At 38.2% G+C, this 18,532-nt stretch overlaps 1 protein-coding gene across 4 annotated transcripts in view; it reads left to right on the plus strand.

Moving 5' to 3' along the window:
* Positions 1 to 289: 289 nt before the first annotated feature.
* Positions 290 to 18,532, plus strand: part of b3galt1b (UDP-Gal:betaGlcNAc beta 1,3-galactosyltransferase, polypeptide 1b) — a 208,406-nt gene continuing 190,163 nt past the window's right edge. For 3 of the 4 annotated variants that reach the window (XM_056271462.1, XM_056271461.1, XM_056271464.1), the window contains exon 1: positions 290 to 349. The gene's annotated coding sequence lies outside the window, so the exon portion shown is untranslated. The remainder of the gene's footprint in view (positions 350 to 18,532) is intronic. The other variant, XM_056271463.1, reaches the window with a different exon arrangement.

The raw sequence follows: 18,532 nt of genomic DNA on the forward strand, positions 1-18,532 counted from the left end.
ATATTAGAATCTCAATGAGCTGTATTTTCATTTTTGATATTTTGCCCAGTGCTATACTTAAATTATTGTTAAACACATAAATGTTTGTTTTATGTATTTCTGAAATAATTTGACAGCGATTCTTTTTTTATGACGTCAATCAAGCTTGCTATGCAAAACAGAGCAGCTTGTCTTACTGCTGATTGGCTGTGTGTCTCTCAGAGCGCGATGTGATTGGACGGCGCGCATGTCATGTAACGGCTTCCACCATCAGGTTTCGTGGCGCAGAGGATTCGGGCTCATTCTCTCACACACTCTCACACACTCATTCACGGCAGCGCGAGTCCGGAGGATGGAGGCTATCAAACCGGTAGGTGAAAAGCGTCTCTCTCACTTCTCACTGAAGAACCGTTAGCTGCTCACACCAGCCGATTGGAGGGGAAATGAGTTCTGATGGGTGCTGTGGTTTTGTCGTGAATCCTGGAGTTTGTTTAGTGCGCTGAAGTGTGTGCCGGGTCAAAGCTGGCGATTATTAGTGATGGAGGTGTCAGGGGCTCCGAGTCTCGAGCGCGCTAGTGACGCTGTCCGCGGTGCTGAAAGTGAGTAAAGCTTCTAACTACACTGTGCAACAATGTAGGACTTTTAACACGAGAACAATGCTTTCAATGTCTATGTTTCATTAGTTATAAAAAAAAGCAATTATTGACACAAATCATTTTTTTTAAATACCTAGAGACAATTTATATTATATTTAACAAGATAATGTTATACCGTTATCGTATAATATTGTTTGTGGGGGGTTTCTAATGAACAAAAAGTAAGAATGACCTTATAATCTGGGGAAAAAAGAGTTCCCTGAATTCCTTCTGCGAACTAATCAGTAATGTACATTGGGATGTTTATGATGCTGGGTTATTTTATTTTATTTCAAGTTTGTAGCATTACTTTAGTATGGTGTTACGCTGATGTTTTTTTGTGGCTGTGTGGGTGATACTGGGATCTGTCATTTGATGAACTTTAAGTCATTAATGTGGCCTTCTGTTGTACAACATGTATTGTTTTCACTACATTTTACAGTAACATTTTAATATCAATTAATCGATCAAACAAATCGATCCTTATGTTAACGATTTTTGACATTTATATCTTATATTTGTTCTAGTCCCCCAGTTGAGGTGTTTTTTTCTCATACAATTACATCGCCTGCTCTCGAACTATATTGATATTCAAGTCATCTGTCTGTGTTTTATTTGCTGTTGACATATTTTATCTGTGCAAATATCATTTTAGATATCTTTTAAACCACACGTTGCATCTGTGAATGCAAAATTTACCAGATCTTTAATTTTCAATAGTGTTTTGACTCTCTCGTTCATGCTATGATGCATAATTTATTACCCCACATTATAGCCAATTGATTTGAGGGGATAAGTTTTCAATTAATGAAGAGTAAAAACTAGTGTGCCTTACTCACAGGTCTTTTAAAAAGTGCACATTTATGATCACCGGTCACTACTAGCAGGTTTGGATTTGTGCCACTATTTGATAAATCACTTGCATCATTTGAACTTAGAGACCTTGAATCTCTCTTTTAGGGATATGCTCATTGATAGTGACATTTTAATATAAATAAGCAGTCTACGGTGAAATAAGCTCTCTTTTCAAAACCTTACTGTGCCTAAACATCTAGCAGAACATAACAATGAGTCATTACTATTAAATGGGTGCATTTTACAATTAGATTAGGAGGTTTATATAGTCAGCGTGAAATGGAAATTGCAGTCATGTTTTCTTCTCCATTGTGACATTGTGAAAAAAAAAAAAAAAAGCAGGTCACATGCATAAAAAAAAATGATGTGACCTTATAAATGATTTATAATAAACTGAAATATTCCATATAAAATAAGAATTGTCCATTTTGATTTCATGGTGACTTTAACATTAACAAAAATTCTAAACATTTTATTTGCGACAAAATGTGTTACTAAAGTGCACTGAGCACCTCCAGCTAATTTAATACTTTTTGTAATATATATTGTGACATAATTTAGCCTTCAGAATAGTTAATCGATTAAGTTATACAGTTAAGTCATGAAAGCAGAAGATGCGCACTTTAACTTTTCCTTGAAGAATTCACTTCTTGAAATAATGCTGATGTCATTTTGGCAAAGTTTTTGGGGTTTAAGGAAAAGTATATTGGTCTACAAATTAAAAAAATATAATATTTGATGCATAACCTGGGGGAAACAAATGGAGATATTATGTTAACTAAGATCACAAATATATATATAGAGAAATATAAAGGTAAAAATGGTAGCTTTAATGTTAATAGCAATAGTTCACCCACAAATAAATATTCTGTCATTAGTTATTCACCCATGTCGTTCCAAACTCGTACGACTTTCGTTCATCTTCAGAACACAAATGAAGATATTTTTTTATGAAATCTGAGAACTTTCTGTCCCTCCACTGACAGCTACGCAACTATCACTGTGACGCTTCAAAAAGTTCATAAAGAGATCGTAAAGAGAGAGCGGTTTAGTCCAAATTTTCTGAAGAGACTCGATCGCTTTATATGATGAACAGATTTAATTTAGGCTTTTATTCACATATAAACATTTATCAATATCAACATACACATCAGTTGTGGTAAACGTAAGCTCAAGCATGCACTCGACGTGTGAGAACCAATGAGGTTCATTCTCGCGTTACGCATCATGTTTGAACTTCTGTAAGAACCAATAAGGTTCATTCTTGTGTAACGCATCACGTTTGAGCTTCAGCAAGAACCAATGAGGTTCATTCTCGTATTACGCATCACATTTGAGCTTCAGCAAGAACCAATGAGGTTTATTCTCGTATTACGCATCACATTTGAGCTTCTGTAAGAACCAATGAGGTTCATTCTCGTGTTACACATCACATTTGAGCTTTTGTAAGAACCAATGAGGTTCATTCTCGTGTTACGCATCATGGTTGAGCTTCAGCAAGAACCAATGAGGTTCATTCTCATATTACGCATCACATTTGAGCTTCAGCAAGAACCAATGAGGTTTATTCTCGTATTACGCATCACATTTGAGCTTCTGTAAGAACCAATGAGGTTCATTCTCGTGTTACGCATCACATTTGAGCTTCTGTAAGAACCAATGAGGTTCATTCTCGTATTACGCATCACATTTGAGCTTCTGCAAGAACCAATGAGGTTCATTCTCGTGTTACGCATCACATTTGAGCTTTTGTAAGAACCAATGAGGTTCATTCTCGTGTTACGCATCATGGTTGAGCTTCAGCAAGAACCAATGAGGTTCATTCTCATATTACGCATCACATTTGAGCTTCAGCAAGAACCAATGAGGTTCATTCTCGCGTTACGCATCATGTTTGAACTTCTGTAAGAACCAATAAGGTTCATTCTTGTGTAACGCATCACGTTTGAGCTTCAGCAAGAACCAATGAGGTTTATTCTCGTATTACGCATCACATTTGAGCTTCAGCAAGAACCAATGAGGTTTATTCTCGTATTACGCATCACATTTGAGCTTCAGCAAGAACCAATGAGGTTTATTCTCGTATTACGCATCACATTTGAGCTTCTGTAAGAACCAATGAGGTTCATTCTCGTGTTACGCATCACATTTGAGCTTTTGTAAGAACCAATGAGGTTCATTCTCGTGTTACGCATCATGGTTGAGCTTCAGCAAGAACCAATGAGGTTCATTCTCATATTACGCATCACATTTGAGCTTCAGCAAGAACCAATGAGGTTTATTCTCGTATTACGCATCACATTTGAGCTTCTGTAAGAACCAATGAGGTTCATTCTCGTGTTACGCATCACATTTGAGCTTCTGTAAGAACCAATGAGGTTCATTCTCGTATTACGCATCACATTTGAGCTTCTGCAAGAACCAATGAGGTTCATTCTCGTGTTACGCATCACATTTGAGCTTTTGTAAGAACCAATGAGGTTCATTCTCGTGTTACGCATCATGGTTGAGCTTCAGCAAGAACCAATGAGGTTCATTCTCATATTACGCATCACATTTGAGCTTCTGTAAGAACCAATGAGGTTCATTCTCGTATTACGCATCACATTTGAGCTTCTGTAAGAACCAATGAGGTTCATTCTCGTGTTACGCATCACATTTGAGCTTTTGCAAGAACCAATGAGGTTCATTCTCATGTTACGCATCACATTTGAGTTTTTGCAAGAACCAATGAGGTTCATTCTCATGTTACGCATCACATTTGAGTTTTTGCAAGAACCAATGAGGTTCATTCTCGTGTTACGCATCACATTTGAGCTTTTGCAAGAACCAATGAGGTTCATTCTCATGTTACGCATCACATTTGAGTTTTTGCAAGAACCAATGAGGTTCATTCTCGTATTACGCATCACATTTGAGCTTCTGTAAGAACCAATGAGGTTCATTCTCGTGTTACGCATCACATTTGAGCTTTTGCAAGAACCAATGAGGTTCATTCTCATGTTATGCATCACATTTGAGTTTTTGCAAGAACCAATGAGGTTCATTCTCGTGTTACGCATCACATTTGAGCTTTTGTAAGAACCAATGAGGTTCATTCTCATGTTACGCATCACATTTGAGTTTTTGCAAGAACCAATGAGGTTCATTCTCGTGTTACGCATCACATTTGAGCTTCAGCAAGAACCAATGAGGTTTGTTCTCATGTGTCAAGCAGGTTCGGTTGAGCTTCTTTTTATGTTCGCTGATCAGTGTTAAATGTGAATAAAAGCCTAAATTTAATCTGTTCATTATACAAAGCGATAGAGTCTCTTTCTAATTTGGACTAAATTGCTCAATTCATATGGATTAGCTTTACGATCTCTTTATGAACTTTTTGAAGCGTCAAAGTGGTAGTTGCGTAGCTGTCAATGGAGGGACAGAATCTCTCAGATTTCAACAAGAAGATCTTCATTTGTGTTATGAAGATGAAGGAAAGTCTTACGGGTTTGAAACGTCATGACGTATATTAGCACATTGTTAATTGCTCTAGTATTTTTCTTACACACTTACACACCAGTTTTGTAGAATAGCCCATATGCCGTTGTGCATGATCTGATTCAGCCGTGTGTTTCGGCGGGTGCTCGGTCTTGCAATGGCTGTGCTGCCGTGTCCTTTATTTGCTTTTGTTCTCTTTACTGTTGTCCTCAAGTTCCAGTTGGGAAAGCAAAAGAGGTGTTTGATGAGGATCGTTCCTCCCAGGCGTTGTTCTTCCGGGCAAATCAAAGACAGTAAGTCACTTGTCTCGTTGTGAGGAATGGGCGCCAGCTCGTGCTTTCTCTTGGGTTTATTTGAAATCCAATATGAATTGTGCTGACGCTTTGAATTTGCTTTTGTGACCTTGGCAGCGTTTTCTTGGCAGAGGCAGTGTTGTATTGTTTAAAATGTGTTCTGTAAGTCGACTCCCGGAGGGGACGTCTGCAGATCAGAGGTTTCTCTTTATGTCCCAGGTGTCTTTTTACTTTATGCTACTGTCGCGGATGTTGAAATGCTCTCTGTGGTCTCCTGTATTCCCCAGAGGACTGATTTTGTTTTAAGGGTAATAAACACAGTTTTATGCTCGACTTGTGGCCTCAATGCACTCATTTCGGTCACTGCTAAGTGAATTCTGTTGGAAAGTGTAATCCCTTAATGATTAGGTGAGCACATGTTTCCCTATGGAAGCCTGACACGCACATAAAGCGGACAGTATCTCAGAGCATATTTATATCTGTTTTAATTGCTGTTTGGAGTCTGTCTGCTTGGCATTGACGTATCGATCAAGTCTTAGAAAAGCCTCAATAACAGGCAGATCTGATTGATTACTGTGCATTGACATGCACGGGCATTATGCCTCACCACGAGCGCAGACTGGGAATATTGATGTGTGAAATTAATTCCAAGCATGAGCGAGGAATGACTTTCACTTATTTGAGCTTGTTGTGCCACTGTTCTAATGAAACAGCTCGAGCAAATGTCCATTTCTCACTCTTTCTGCACGCGCACATTCCAGCACTAACGTTCCGAGTGTGTTTGAGGAAATTAGACTCCCCGGCCGAAACGCATTGGCAGCTCTCGCACTTGTTATCAGGTTTTGGTTTTGAACCTTCTCCCGTGTGTTAAATCAGCTCATTATACTGCTATATTTCCAGTTTTCTCTAATTTGTTCTGTTAGACAGACCTGGAACGCCGTCTCCTCGCTCTCCGTTTAAAGGTGTTCTCCGGGGAAAACTTCAGCAGCAGACAGAGCGGGTGTTAAGTGGAGGGCAGCCGATAATGATCATCTTTCTGACTACTGAAAGTTGCTTCTAATGATCTGCAAATAAAACAGAGGTCGCCGCTATTGTATTTGCTCTCCTGAGGGATTCTCCTGACAGTACTTCTGGGATAGGCAACATCTCATAACCTCTTAATTATCAATTAGCAATCTCATGATAGTCTTACCGATGCCAGATGTTTACAATGAAGATCATATTGCTGATATGGATTATTTCAAGCTTTGCTCTACGCTGATTCAGGAAGAGAGTGTATTTAAAGGGACAGTTCACCCAAAAATCATTCGTTTTTCACATTTTCACAAATTTTCTGAAGAGTCTCGATCGCTTTATATGATAGTTTAGGCTTTTATTCACATATAAAGTAAACATTGATCAACTCACACACCAGTTAAACGGAGGCATCACGTTTGACCTTCTGTAAGAACCAATGAGGTATATTCTCGTGCGTCAAGCAGGTTCGGTTAAACTTCTGTTTATGTTCGCTGATCAGTGTTTATATGTGAATAAAAGCCTAAACTAAGGCCACATCCATACGAAGCCAGAGCTTTCCCCATCCGATCTTTTTTTTTTCCTCGTTCTAAATTATTTTTCGCAAACACGGCGCCGTCTCAAGAAATATATGCGTACACACGAAACCACTGAAACCGACTGAAAACGATGTGGTATACATGCCAGACCAGTAGGTGGCGCTGTAATTCTGCCACAGAGATACACTAAACAAGGAGAAGAAGACTTGGAGCATTCGCTCTATACGAACCCCACACGACAGCAAGGTGAAGACGAAGATTGCTCACCGTATAGCACAGGAGCAGAAGACTTTGCTTTAGTAAAGCTAATAGGCTCAGTAGCTTCTCCAGCACGAACACAAGCATACAGTCCGCCATTGTTGTTGCTGTTACGTGTGACGTAGCGGTGTGTGACTAATGCTGACACGTGGTGTGATGACATCATCGTTTCAGAAAATGTACGGATTGGCCGTACACACGAAAACGCAAGGGTGTCGGGTTCAGATTTATCCACGGTTTTAACCCGGTTTTAAAAAATAGAGGTTTCAGTGTCCCAAAACGCCGGATCCGTCTAGACGAAACGGCAATACGATAAAAATTTTTTTTCGTATACAGCTAAACGCGTCTCCGTGTGGACAGGGCTTAAATCTGTTGATTATATAAAGCTATCAAGTCTCTTCAGAAAATTTTTACTAAACCACTCAATTCATATGGATTGTTTTTACGATCTCTTTATGAACTTTTTGAAGCGTCAAAGTGGTAGTTGCGTAGCTGTCAATGGAGGGACAGAATCTCTCAGATTTCCATAAGTCTCATCAAGGCTGCGTTTTTTGACAAAAAAATACCATAAAAAACGGAATATTGTGAAACATTGAGAATAAAAGTGATTCTAAATAAAATCGATGTTGAATACAGTATGCTAAATCAATGTATTACGTTCTTATAAAAGAAAAAAAACAACTTAACTCGCCCTATTTTTTGTCATGGCCACTTTAACAAACTATTTAACAAACAAATTGTTTTGTGCCACAACTTTTGGTTTAACTGAGTTGAGGATGAAAAGGCCAAATGAGATTCATCTAAGCATGTGTGTCTTGCTGTAAGTGCATCCAAACGATTCGACCTCTCTGAACTGAGTCACACCAGCAAGCGAAACTATACCTGAATGCATGAGAGGCTTTTTACAATGCCAGGGATACACACTTAGAGCATAATGCACTTTTTACTTTCACGTCACCGTCTCTCTTTGCTCTCAGTAAGTGAAGCTCTTATCCGAGGCAAAGGATTACATTTTTGCCCATTTATGTAAATGGCTATCTACTGAAGCAGTTCAGATTAAACGCCTTGTTTGCTGCAGGGTACGTCAATAATATTTCACAGCCTGGATTTGAACCACTAACCCCTCTATGCTCCTGCAGAGCATCACTGAACAAAAGTATTGGATAGGCCTGAATGTATCACACACAGCAAGTCGAAATAATGTCACAGCCACTCAGCGATAATGTACCCGGGATTTGAAAAGACTTTGTATGTACAGTGTATGCTTTTAATGCTATGCTTTTAATGCTACCTGAACAAGAAAGAATTGAAGTTATGTTTTTTACTTTATTCAAAGCTGAAGTGTAATTCCTGGTCTGCAAGCATCACCAAATGGCATTGCTTAAAATGATAATAATTGAAAACAAACAGTTCTTTAAAAAAATCCAAGTGAAATGTTTCCTTATTACTACAATGCGATCTGAGAAAGTATTTAAAAAAATGAAATAAAAAAAATATACACTTCAGCTCTACAAGTGAACTTTTTAAGAACATGTCCAGATCAAATATAAATACAGTCAATAACAATAACACAGACTATAACTTAACTATTTATATATATATATATATATATATACACACATACACACACATACACTTTTAATTTAATTTTTATTTATTTATAAAACAACTAATAAAACATTTTAATAAAAAAAAATTCTTAATTAATTTGTTTTTGTATTTATTCATCTATCTTTATTGATTTGCATGATGTTAAGGGAAAGAAGCAAAATAACAGTACATTTTATTTATTTATTCATTGACATTTAGGAAAAATATAAATAAAAATGACATGAAATTGGGTCATATTACACCCCAAAATATAAAGAAAAAATAAACATATTTTGCATATGATAAAGCCTATTTTTAGTAGCATATTCTCTTAAAAGTTTAGCATATTTCCTCCCAAATTGTGCTGATTTTAACTATTATTATTACTGAATTAATTTAATGATAAAAAAAATATATATATAATAAATACAGTAATGAGGAAAATGTGCTTAATTGTTGTGTAAAAATGTCACACAACAAATTAAAAATGATGGTCTTAAAAATAATTACTGTATGCATAATATACTTTCTTTTTATTTTAAGGTGAAATATGATTAGGTATGTTCTATCTAGGTATGTGTGTGTGTGTGTGGTTCACTTTGAACGTAGGTGATTCACAGTGACTGATTTCATGGAAGAAGAAAAAAAATATCCTCTCACGGTTAAGTTATCTGACATGTCACAACGTCTCAAATCATCCTGCAAATGATGCAAAACGAGAAGGTTTTATCCCATGACCGAGAAGGAATTTCTTCCACTTTTTAGCCTCACTCTTCTCCGCGTCGACTCGAATCTGAGCACACTTCGGGAGAGAAAACCCAGTTTTGTTGCCATCTGTCTGAGCATTCCCTGACTAATGTAGCTTACAGTCCCTCAGAGATCTTGCTTAAATTCAGTACAGATTTGTTGCATTAGATTGCCTTCATCTAGTTGTTTTTCCTCCTGCTGCTAACAGTTCAGTTTGAGTGCATTCGCTATCCACCGCTTTATGTCCTGCTGCTACAGGAACTGACAGCATCTGGCCACATCAGTCAGAAGAAACATCCCACGTGGAGAACATCGCCTTCTTCTACTCCCCAGGACGTGGACCTTCTAAACAGAGGCTCTTTGAGAGCTGGTTCATGTGGGCGTGTTGTTCAATTTGGTGGAGTGTGTGGAGCTCTGTGTACCGCCAGACGAGAGGAGCCAGATTATTTATCCCGAGACCCGGAGCACGGAGCGGGTCATCGCGCCGCTGTCGTGTCACTATACCTTGCAAAGAAATGGAGAGCAATTCTGCCTCTGATCACACGGATGATCTCGCAGGTGCACGGGTGTGATTCCTCACGGAGGAATGCTGTCACTTTTTTACTCTCTAACGGATGAGAGCGATGACAGATGTGTCAGTGTGCCGCCTTTGAAATATCACAGCTAAAAATATATGAAATAAAAGGATGTCAACAGGCTGACGGAGATGAGAGATAAAAGACAAAGAGACGCAGTTGTCCTAATCCAGTTATGATTTGTATAGAGGAAAAATTAAAATCGACTTATCGCACCGTATTTTGCCTGCTGGTGTAGCCGTGATAATCTCCAGGTCGGGATTCTGATTTGATGTTATCGGATAAAACCGGCTGTGATATCTCTAATCTCGTGTTCCCCGGTGGGGCGTTTTTCTAGGTCTGAGCAGCGAAGGTGAGATTTTCGAAGTATGGAGGGACCGAAAGTCTGAGAGCTTAGAGAAAATGATTAGAATAACAATGTGAGTAAAAGTTTAATTGACTCATTCGTCTCTCTTTTGTTGTAATGACGGCAACACTGGAGCAAAACCTGAGGATTATGTTCTCCATAATTTTAGATGTTCTTGAGCTTCAGTAGAAGCAGGAAAACCTGAGGGAGCCATATAATCAATCTCACTTTGTTTATATATTTGGCTCAGTGGTTCATGTAGGTTGTCTACAAACCGAAAGGTTGGTGGTTCAATCCCCGGTTCCACCTGACCAAGTGTAGAGGTGTCCATGAGCAAGACACCTAACCCCAGCTGCTCCCGACGAGCTGGATGGCACCTTGCATGGCTGACACCGCCGTCGGTGTTTGAATGAGTGTATGGGTGAATGGGTGAATTTGAGGCAAAATGTAAAGCGCCTTGCCATTGGGTCTGTGAAAGCGCTATATAAATGCAGTCCATTTACCATTTCCAAGTTTATAAATTCCAGATTTTCAGTGTGATCTTATGGTGATGATACACACGGCAACTTTTTGAGCAATGTTGCTGGGCAATGTTGCCGTCAACGGGCAACCAGATGAGACACAGGGCCCACGACCGACCTAAATTATCCAGATAGAGGGCCCTATTTTAACGATCTGAAACGCAAGTGTCAAAGCGCAAAGCGCAAGTAACTTTGTGGGCGGATCCCGGCACTGTTGCTATTTTCCCGGCGGGATAAATGCCTCTTGCGCCTGGCGCAAATCTAAAAGGGGTTGGTCTGAAGTAGCTTCATTATTCATAGGTGTGGTTTGGGCGTAACGTGAAATAAACCAATCAGAGCGTCATCTCACATTCCCTTTAAGAGCAGGCGCGCTTGTTCTAAAGCGGATTCCTATTATAACGGCGGATTTGCCAGGCGCACGCGGTTCACAGCCGAGGAGAGCAACGTTCTCGTCAGGGCCGTAAAACACAGAGAAGTGACATTGGGGATGGAGAAACCCACCCAAATTAACTTCTGTTAAACAGGCGTATGATAATTTGGGTAAATGTGTAAGCTACATGTATGCTTTTATAATAAATTGTCTATCTATCTATCTATCTATCTATCTATCTATCTATCTATCTATCTATCTATCTATCTATCTATCTATCTATCTATCTATCTATCTATCTATCTATCTATCTATCTATCTATCTATCTATCTATCTATCTATCTATCTATTGTAATAATGTATGATTTGCAAAAATGAAACCTGCTGCTTAGATGAGAGAATCAAAGTGTATGCGCGTTGTGCACACGCTACATTAGGCGCGTTTCCATTACAGATTTGCGCAAAACTTTTGCGATTTTTTCTAAATGTCGATAAAAAACTATTGCGAAATGACGGCGTTTCCATTAACTGATGTTATGCGACTTTTTCCCCTCTCGCGATAAGTCATTTAAACATCAACGGGTAGGTTTATAGCCTATATCCCTATATCACAGCCACCGCACCACCACACTAGACATTAGTATTAATAGAAGGAGACGTGGTGTGTTATCCAAGCATTAATGGCAGGGAAAGACCCGTATACTGCGAACGGCATAAGGAGTTTCTGGGTGTTTCTCCCTCATTTCTGCTCCGAGGTCTGATTGTGGCATTTCTTTGAGGTTTAGAATCCAGTATTCCTGTAGCCTATTGTTTCTTTTATGAATTTAATAAAGAACTCTGTCCAAACGGTCAGTGTACATTTGTGTCCATTCGTTTTTCCTTATTTAACCCGTATTGCAAAACGAAAAATGAACGGTGGTTGTTTTTTTTTAAATGCAAAGTTGAACACCAATTTTTTTTTTTTAAATTTAAACTGTACACAAATGCTGCGAAAAAAAAAAAAATCGACTAAATTTCAGATGTTTGTTTATGACTTTTTGCCCCTTTACTAAACATTTAAAATATTCCCAACTTAATACAATTTTTTTTTAGATTTTAATGGTTTTCTAAGGCCAAATTAGAACCTGAAAATTATATTTTTCCCGCAGTGCTGAATGAGAAGAGCCATATTTAGGCCTATGTCTCTGGAACCACAGCCTTACAGAAAGGTGATTTAGGTGAGTTATAGGCTAATGATAATAAATGTGTCTGAAAGAATAACGAGGCATTTTAATTTTATTAATAAACTATTGTTTTCTAAATCTCCGCTGAGGCGCGCCGCGCGAATGCACCTTTAGAGAGAAATGCACCTTTCATACGGATTACATAATCAGAAGGTATTAGCTTTCGATTCGAATTTGTTCGTTTTAAAGTGGACATTTCAAGCTTTAGCTTTTTTCACGGAGATCATGAAAGCGCGCATGATTGTTTTATTTTATTTTACAAAAGCACAACGTTTTCTTGTTATTTTGAGTTTACACAAATAAAAGCATAGTTGCGAATAATGTATTATTATTTTCTGTATGACCAGAAATTATAGAGTATTTTAAGTTGTTTTCACTGTTGATAGGAAAACGCAAGTGTTCGCGCCCGCGTCTCCCTGCCTGCAGCGCGCTCATACTCCCCACAAACACTTGGATATGCGTCAAAATCTTGTGTTTCTTTGTGATAATCTTAGCCATGTATTATTATTGTCTAACCATTATGAATGACATTTGACGAATTGCTTTGTTCCTTTTTTTGGATAAAAGCATCTTCTAAATATGTAGCCTAATAAATGTTATAATAATGATGATAATTATTAGCCCATTATTATTTGCGTATACCACGGGACCCCAAACACACCGCGTCTTCTAAGTCAGGTGACTGTAAATGCGCAAAAACTGTTTCCATTGCAGTTTTGCGAAATATTCCTTTTTCGAATTGCCTGAAAAACCTCCTCATGCGAGCGTAAAAACTTTTTTGCGATAAATGGGAGTTTTTGCGAAATTGACGTGTTTCCATTGAGCGTAATTTCAATTCGCAATTTCAATTTGCGCAATTTGAAGGGTAATGGAAACGCGGCTATTGATTATGCAGGGTTTCCGCGGGGTTGTAAAAGGTAGTAAAAGGTAGTAAATTAAATTATGCCAAATTAAGGCCAGTAAAAAGTAGTAAAAAGTAGTAAACGTCATCTGACGAAGTAGTAAATTTTCGAACCCCCATCCAACTAGGCCTATGAGTTTCAATTTGTGTTAAGTGCAGGACTTTGTTCTAAAATTCGCGTGGATTTATTTATATGTTGCGAGTAGGACCTGTGCGATATCATGTGACGTGGTGTTTGTTCGTTCGCGCGCGCTGAAACAAACTGGGTACCCGGCTGGCCTGGCTTGCTGCCCAACCTGTTCGCGAGTTCGCTTCTATTTCAGTCATCAGTCGGCCGCCAAAGCCATATTTGATCGGTGAGTAGCCTAATGTAGACGACTGACTGCTACGCTTGTGACAGGGTGCATGTTAACTGAAAGAAGGAACAGAGAGAGAGCCCCGGCTGCGCGCGCGCACTCAATTCACTCTTGCTCTCTCTCCCTCGCTCATATTAATCAAAATCAATTGACAGACACGATGGTAAAAGGTCGGAAGACCGAAGTTTCACGTGGTGCAATTGGAAATTTATTTCCCGCTGTGTGTGAATTGTGCTAAAAAAACGTTGCCTTATCTTCTCTCACGGCGTGTGCCACATTCAGCTGACATAACCACACTTTCAATAAAGGAAAAATCTATCCTAAAAAAACCTATTTGTTGACACAAATTTTGTGCGATGTCCTAACTGATGGGATAACCACACAATGCGTACACGTCCGCTAATGACGCGTCACTTTAATGAATGGTTAACACAACGGATCTGTCCTCATGGGACTTCTGAATCGGTAACACAATATGGTTCCATTTATTAAAATCTAGTTAACTACATTAGTTAACATGAACTATTAATAAACTGCACGTCTACATCATTAATTAATCTTTCTTAATGTCAATTTCACCATATAGCCTACATTATTGAAATCAAAAGTTGTATTTGTTAACATTAGTTAATGCACTGTGAAGTAATATGAACAAACAATTCATGTATGTTGTAAACTACGTAGTATTTTCAGGTTATTTATGTTATAATGTGTAGAAACATTGCAAAAAAAAAAAAAAAATTAGTTTAGACTGGAGTGAGGTGAAACCAGAAAAAAAGTGCAAAGCAAGTTGTTATCTAGCAGCAATTTTTGTTATTTAATTTTTAAAAAAAAAGTATCTGGCAGCTAATTCTATTAAATTTTACAGTATATGGTAGAAAATTAGACTTCAATAAACTTTTAAAATAAACTTTTTAATGCTCCGTTTTTATTCTACTTTTTGATATTGATATGATTATACCAAAACAATTATCACGTCCAGCAAAGAAGTATTTTTTTTTTAAAAAGGGCAAGAAAGGATAAGTGTCTGTCGGCCACCAACGAAGACCAATTTTGACCAAGGAAAAAACCCTGGACATTATGGGGAAATGCAAGTTTTCGAAGATATTTCATTACTTTACTTGTCTCTATATACGCCACTACAGTTGCATCTTGAAGTCGTGATGGTATTAAAAAATATAGTGAAGGTATTAAATTAATTTTAAGAATTTCTGTGTATACCCTGTATTAAATGAAAGATAAAATATGATAGAGCAATAGAATGAACAGTGACAGAAACAGAAGCATGCTTTTTAGCAGGATTAATTAAGCATGAAAATATCTGAAGGAAATATATATTTGATGAACAAATTAAGCCAACTAATATGATTTATATTCTTTTGGTTTATCTACTAATACATTTAAAAATTACAAATGCAGTGAAAATTCAGGGATCGGTTACGGTATCGATATCGGCGAGTACCAAAAATGAAAGTATTGGTATCCGTCTCGTTCTGCAAAAAGTGGTATCGTGCATCCCTAATTGAAAATATTTAACGGGTTCGCGTGAGGGAGGAGCAAAGCAGTGCCATATTTGAAGCACATTTAGAGATGTGATTTAAATAAATTGCTGTTTTGGGATAGTAATTTCACTGCTTAAGTCTGTGTGTGTGAGAATGTGTGTTTGTGGGTAAGTGTGTGTGATGTGACACACTTTATTATTAATCTTTATTAAAGTTTATGGCTGTTAAGTGTCATTTGTTTTTAAGTGCCAAGGTTATTATTCACCTTATTAGGGCTAACGTAATGGTTAGGATAACTCAAGGGCTAGGGTTAAAGCGGTCATATAATGCCATTTTTGTACAAGTTAATATGAATCTTTAGGGTCTAAATGAAAACTTTGTAATATACTTTTATCAAAAATTCTCATTAGTATTTTAAGAAAACACTCATTTTACCAGCTCAAAAATAGCTCTGTTTTCAGCACGCCGTTTCAGTGCACAATCACATCCCTTTAAATGATAATGAGCTTTGGTCACCCCGCCCCTCTGCGTACACAGTTTTTAATAACACAATAACCATAACGCGTTGTTCATTATAAACGTGGGATTATGAATTATATTGAGAACATTGTAACGTTACATAGAATATATGTCGTGTTGGTAGTAAAAAATATTGTGGAGGTAGTAAAAAAGGTAGTAAAAGGTAGTAAATTCATCTCTATGATTCCTGCATAAACCCTGTTATGGCCAAGCATGCGCCCTTAAAATAGCATTATGGACAACGCGCAACACGCCACTGACTTTAGACTAGGTTTTTTCTGGTCAGTGGCGCAATTGTTTTATAGAACAGCAAAATAGCATGAGGGAAAGTTTGCGCCGGAACACGCCTCCTCTTTGCGCTGAACCGCCCCGGGGAGCGCAAGTGTATTTCTTAGTTAACCGACATGCGTCTGTGGAGGGAAAAGTCCGCTTTGCGCGGGTGCAAAATAGGAATGATACATGCGTCAGTGTACAAAGTCATTTGCGCCGGGTGCAATATAGGGCCCAGAAATTTATTGCCCATTTTCAATGGGAAAGTGCCCAAGCAACAATAGCTCGGCAAGATTGCCCAGCAGCATTGCTCAAAAAGTTGCCCTGTGTATCATCACCTGGTTTACTAACAGCTTGCTCCAGCGCAAACAAACCCTGTTTTGGCATTGAACAAAACTACTGTCAGGATTTACTAAAGACATGTTAGTGTTAAAAAGGAGTGGACAGGATTATTTTTGCGGCTGACATTATTGCATATGCATTTGTAGGAGTTTCCCTTTCAGACGCACAATGTATGGCAGGAGAGTATTTAAATGAATCATGCAAGGTGATTTACTAAGGTTTGCGCTCGTCAATTTACTGGTGTTTGCGCCATTATTTACCGCCCTCATAAAGCATGTCTTAAACCAGACGCTAACTTGGTAGATGGTGTTGGTCATTATGGAAATGATCCGTATGTGTTTTTTAATTTGCACGTCATCAGAAGATAAATTTTTTTGGGAATTGCGCTCTTCTCATGTTAATTTGCCCTGTTACGTAAATCTGTCCCTAAATGTCTTTCATTGTCTGTACTGCACAAGTGGTGGATGAGCAGCTTTAGATATGAAGTTTTCCAGGAGTCCTTTACTGGTGCTAATTTCATGGCTGTATAACTGAAAAATAACATTGGTAGTCATTTCGATTATTAGTTTAGTGGAATTTGCAGAGTGCAAAAATAATGTTCTGGTGTCATTTTTATAAACCAGCAGTCCAAATAATCGATTACCACATTAAAACATGCTGCATGAGTGGAGCATTTGTTAGAGGAATTGTTTCTCTAAGACAGCAATGAGATTAAATTGAGAGCAAAGTGAGACTTTTCTGCTTCTCAGATGTTTCTCCTAAGAAAAAAGAGATTCCTCTAGTTTTACAAAGTGGAATCAGAAGATCTTAATATGAGCTCAAACATGTCTCATCAGATTCTTCTAAGACCAAATTATACTGTATGCACTGCTGCTATCCATAATTGTTTAGCCTAATACTCTTATTGGATGACAACTTTAGAATTTCTTCCAGAGAATTTTAGGAGAACGATCTGAAACAAAGAAAACGTGTATCGTTCTGCTTTATAGATGCTCAAGCAAATAGAAAGTAGTGAAATAATCATGAATAGAGCAGATTATGGGTTCCGGTTTCTTTGGGAAGTGTGCAACATCTAGTGTGTTTAACACGTCTGTAATGCAGTGTAGATGGAGCTGAGATATTTGAAATAGAGTGTGACATTCGGTCAGCATGAGTGCTGTGGGGAATGGGTTTCTGTAGAGCATTATAGAAAGGCTGTCAGATGAGATTGCTGGCCAGCATCCAGTTAAATATACAGCCAGTAACAGCAAACCCAATATGTTAAGAAACCCTGTAGAAGTAATGTCTTTACAGTGATCCCTAAAGGTTTTCTTAGCTGAAATTAAAATCATCATCATTTACTCAGTCGTTAGAAACGTGTATGTCTTCCTTTGTTCTGTGGAACACACAAGCTGCTCTTTTCCATATACTCTTAAAACCTTTATTTTAAAGAGTAAAGGCCCGTTCACAGTCACACCAAGGACGATAACTATATAGATAACGATAAAGATATAGTTCTAAAAATCTTCCTTAATGTTGAAGAATAGCAGACTCCACACCACAACTATAATGATAACAGCTAGGGCTGTCACTTTTGTGGAAAAATCCCCGATTTTTGAGACATAATTGTTCATTGAATCGATTGTAAAATCGATTTCCCATGTCTAAAGACGTTTCCATTTTCAACACCAAATACAGGCAAATCGTCCTACAGGCGTTAGGACGAGCGTAAAGAGGGCGCTTGAGACGCGCACAAGTCGCAATATTTCTGATGATTTATTGGCGTGAAGTTTTCGTGCACAATGATAAACAGGAGTGCAAACTTCAGGGATTGAAATTAACACCCTCCGACCCGCCAAACGCGGGTAAAAATGAACTTTGGCGGGAAACGCTGTCAAATCACTAACCAATCTGGCGTGTTTCTGTGTTTACACTTTGCTGGGGAAGTTCGTGTAACCCAAATCCGCATGGATTTAGCGCAAATACGCAACTCGTGAGTCCTCATGATATATTAAATACAGTGTATTGCACAGAATCTGCGCATTTCTGGCTTACTTGAACACACACACACACACACACACACACACACACGTCACTAAGCAACAAATAACGGCGCGCTTGTTCACTTGCATTGAAGTAATAGCGAATTTGGTTAACAGAAAAGACATTGTTATTTTCCAGCGTCCTACATGTTCTGATACTGTATTGATCTGTCCACCTAAAACACATTTTTGGTAAAA

This window comes from Rhinichthys klamathensis, unplaced genomic scaffold (genome assembly GCF_029890125.1).
Source record: "Rhinichthys klamathensis goyatoka isolate OS25496 unplaced genomic scaffold, OSU_Roscu_1.1 h1tg000320l_1, whole genome shotgun sequence".
Lineage (NCBI taxonomy): Eukaryota > Metazoa > Chordata > Actinopteri > Cypriniformes > Leuciscidae > Rhinichthys > Rhinichthys klamathensis.